We start from the raw sequence: 4583 nt of genomic DNA, 5'->3' as shown, positions 1-4583 counted from the left end.
CGACTTAGGCAAAAAGGAGCGTCCCGGTGGATTGAAAACCCGAAAGGGCGATCCAGGCAAAAGTTAGGGGCATAAAGGCATAAACTGCATCAGTTGTTACTGATTAACACCGAAGAATTTGAGGTGGAAGATTAATCCAGTTACTCCCCTCCGAAGCAAGGTTTTGGGAAGTCATATCTAGTAGGGATGTTAGTGGTCACTGAATTCAATGTAAACCTTTCCTTATTGCCATTTTCAAAAAAATGTAACACTCTATGGAGCTACGCCATTTGTGTGCTACCATTCTTGAATAAAATACAAGTTTTCCCAATCATTGTTAATTTGTGTTCATCTATGCTCTTCTTTGTTATGCAAAATGTCATTTATTTGTTAATAATGAAATTTTGAAACGTGGAAAAAGAATTTGAAACTTAGAACAAATTTACTTTGATACATGTGAAAATCGAAGGAAAATCATTTGTTTCCCCAAAAGGCTCAAAGTTTGCATAAATACTCCAGGATCACCAACAAAAGTCCCCATGGAATACAACTCATGAATCCTCTAGAAGGATGGGCCTTTGGTTATTTATAACTGTCAATCATGATAGTTTCTCCCCTGGATGCGCCTATTAATTGCACGAGTATGAGTTATTGGTGTTGATGAATCAGAATCTCTGTCTCTACAAACACCCAGTCTGCCAAGTGTCAGCATTCTCATAATCATGATCATTCATATATCATGCATAAAAGGAAATGCAAATCATGCATAGCCGAAATGTACTTCGTGCTCATTTTGCATTGACCCAGGTCTTGTTGTCGATCCTAGATCCTTGAACCTCTAATTCCAGCTTGTCTTTGGTATCCCTAAACCAACATCCGGTTTTCCCGGTCATTTTCAGGTCCAATTGTAGTTGGCAAAATCCGTTAAAAGCTGTTTGTAGTCCATTGCTTACGGTCAGAGTCCAATTGTTGTTATTCCGGGGTCAGGTCATCCTTGAACCTGCTCTGAAGAGTTTTTCCATTCTTTGTTCAATCCTATTCAGGTCATGTATGAACCTGTCATTGAACCTTTTTATTCCGGGGTCCGGTCATGCTTGAACCTACTCTGAAGATTCTTTGTTCAATCCTATTCAGGTCTTATACGAACCTGTCATTGAACCTTTTTATTCCGGGGTCCGGTCATGCTTGAACCTACTCTGAAGATTCTTTGTTCAATCCTATTCAGGTCTTATACGAACCTGTCATTGAACCTTTTTATTCCGGGGTCCGGTCATGCTTGAACCTACTCTGAAGATTCTTTGTTCAATCCTATTCAGGTCTTATACGAACCTGTCATTGAACCTTTTTATTCTGGGGTCCGGTCATGCTTGAACCTACTCTGAAGATTCTTTGTTCAATCCTATTCAGGTCTTATACGAACCTGTCATTGAACCTTTTTATTCCGGGGTCCGGTCATGCTTGAACCTACTCTGAAGATTCTTTGTTCAATCCTATTCAGGTCTTATACGAACCTGTCATTGAACCTTTTTATTCCGGGGTCCGATCATGCTTGAACCTACTCTGAAGATTCTTTGTTCAATCCTATTCAGGTCATGTACGAACCTGTCATTGAACCTTTTTATTCCGGGGTCCGGTCATGCTTGAACCTACTCTGAAGATTCTTTGTTCAATCCTATTCAGGTCTTATACGAACCTGTCATTGAACCTTTTATTCCGGGGTCCGGTCATGCTTGAACCTACTCTGAAGATTCTTTGTTCAATCCTATTCAGGTCTTATACGAACCTGTCATTGAACCTTTTTATTCCGGGGTCCGGTCATGCTTGAACCTACTCTGAAGATTCTTTGTTCAATCCTATTCAGGTCTTATACGAACCTGTCATTGAACCTTTTTATTCCGGGGTCCGGTCATGCTTGAACCTACTCTGAAGATTCTTTGTTCAATCCTATTCAGGTCTTATACGAACCTGTCATTGAACCTTTTTATTCCGGGGTCCGGTCATGCTTGAACCTACTCTGAAGATTCTTTGTTCAATCCTATTCAGGTCTTATACGAACCTGTCATTGAACCTTTTTATTCCGGGGTCCGGTCATGCTTGAACCTACTCTGAAGATTCTTTGTTCAATCCTATTCAGGTCTTATACGAACCTGTCATTGAACCTTCTATTCCGGGGTCCGGTCATACTTGAACCTATACTGAAGTTTTTTCTCTGTTTGTTCAATACCATTCAGGTCATGTATGAACCTGTTGTTGAACCCTTATTCCGGTGTCAGGTCATACATGAACCTGTTCTGAAGAGTTTTCTCCTTGATTATTCCCCAGCGTTGTCAGGTCTTATATGAACCTGTCATAGCATCTTTTTCTTTGTTCGGTTGTATTCTAAGTGCCGTTTATCAAATCTCACTTTGAATACTCCCCAGTGTGTGTCTGATTCTCCAGCAGGACTGTTTCCCCAACAAGATTGTTTCTTACCATTCGTCTGTCTCCCTGTGGATCATCAGTATTCCCCCACAGTTTGGTCTGTCTAATAGCATCTCCTGTCAAGGGTCCATCATATCCCTAGCAGATGAAAATTACAAAAAAAAAATCCTGCATCCATGCATATCATATCATGTCATATCATATCATATCATATAATATCATGTCATATCATATCATATCATATCATATCATATCACATCATGTCATAGGGATTCAGGATCAAAATCCGGGTCTTCTTAGTATTTAACCATCTCCCACTATGATCATATGAAGAGTGTCCTGCTTCATATTCTCTAGTTGAAGATACTTAAATAGGGGCAACTGTCATACCCCGATTTTGATCTTGAAATTTTTCCATTTTTATTTTTATTTTTGCATTTGCATACATTCATCAGTATAGAATGGATTTTAATATCTTGACTCTTTTTATTTTTAATTTGATTTTAATTTCAAATTAAGTTTAATTCCAATTGTCAATTTAATCTTAATTGTTTATTTTTACTAATGATTAAAACTCTAATCGATTTTTATTTCCAAATGAATGTTAGAGTTGATATCCAAGTAATTTTAAATGAATTATAAATTAATTTGATTTTTTTTAATTTGGTTTTTTACTGATTTGTTATTATTATTTAAATTGATATTTAAGTTAGTTTTGGATTATGCCTAAAAATCCTTTCCATTTTATAAATGCTACATTCTCATACACTTCATTCCATTAATATTTATATATCATGAGCACATTTTACATATTAAAACAAGCATTTTACATAAGCATTACATTATGCCTCATTGGTTATTCATATACATTTTATGCTACATACATCAAACTTCATGGCATACATCATGAGCATTCGGAAGCCCTGCATATATTAAACATAATAAATCTGGTTGTTCCTAATCTTTCTTCAGAAGTTATTCCAGAAGTTCTCTCTCTGAAGTGCATAAATTATTTGAAGTTCATCACTTACAAGTTACACTTCAACACAGTGTTTTTCATTTGGTTGGAAAATATGTAATTTGTTAACGAAATGAATAGAGTTAAAATTATTGCACGGTCTACACAAGAGCATATGATCAAGAGAATTCCGAATATTTGTGATCATTTTTACAAAAAAGAATAACCAAAAATAAGATCCATTCAAACACCGATGCGCAGCCGTCATTGTTCCCCGTTCCAAAAGCAGTTTGTTTAATTATCCAGCAGTTGCAAGCGAGAGCGTTCATGCCAAACTCTTTTCGTATGTGTGTGATCTACAAAGGATCAACCACAAATTAAGTCATCACATGAGAAAGAAGAGTACAAAGATATGTGATATTTCCAGGAAAGAAACAGACAGGAAGTAAAAAGCAGGCTTTCGATTGCTGGAAAAAGAAAGCCAAGTGTGTCTCCTGAACTGTTGGAAGCTATCAGAATTGAATGTGGATTGCAGTAACAGACAGAACATTGCAACTATTTAGGGATCGGCCAATTTTACCATCCGCGTCTGGATTTCTTTCAAGACCTTCCAAACAATTGAAAATGATAAATGGAAGCAATCTCTCGAATGCAGTACAGGATATTCTTGTGGAATTTGGATGCAATATGTTGAAGTCAAGTTATGTAGTTGAACATCCGGATTTATCCAATTATGTATCAGATGGAAGCGAGGTCACAGCTAGAATATCCTGCAGCAACCGTGACAGTAAGAATATCCAGCAGCAACCACCTGCAAAACCAGTTGAAACAAGCCATATTTTTAGTGTTTCTATTAAATATGTTTTGAAACACAACAGCCACCACCATTCATTCATGGAAGATCTAATTCAAGTATTAAAAGAAACAAGGGTATGAGAGCTGAATTATTGAAACCCACAACAAAATTACAACAACCGGGTTTCCGTCACCGCACTCATTACAACAACCAGGTTTTCGAAACTGTGCAGAAGCTTGTTGAGGCATTTGTAGCACAGGAACATCCTGAAACATAAAAAACCCGGAGGAATTCAGTTACAATTGAATCAAACTCAAAAGTTCCGTCTACATAAAGCTTTAGAACAATTGAAATCTCTATCTTCCAAGGTGAATTCTGATGCTTCCATGATCATCAACCAGTCTCTTCAGGAATTTCTGCATAACAAAT

The sequence above is a fragment of the Lathyrus oleraceus genome, chromosome 6, assembly GCF_024323335.1.
Source record: "Lathyrus oleraceus cultivar Zhongwan6 chromosome 6, CAAS_Psat_ZW6_1.0, whole genome shotgun sequence".
NCBI lineage: Eukaryota > Viridiplantae > Streptophyta > Magnoliopsida > Fabales > Fabaceae > Lathyrus > Lathyrus oleraceus.
The sequence above is the reverse complement of the archived record's forward strand: the minus strand, read 5'-3'. Positions refer to the sequence as shown.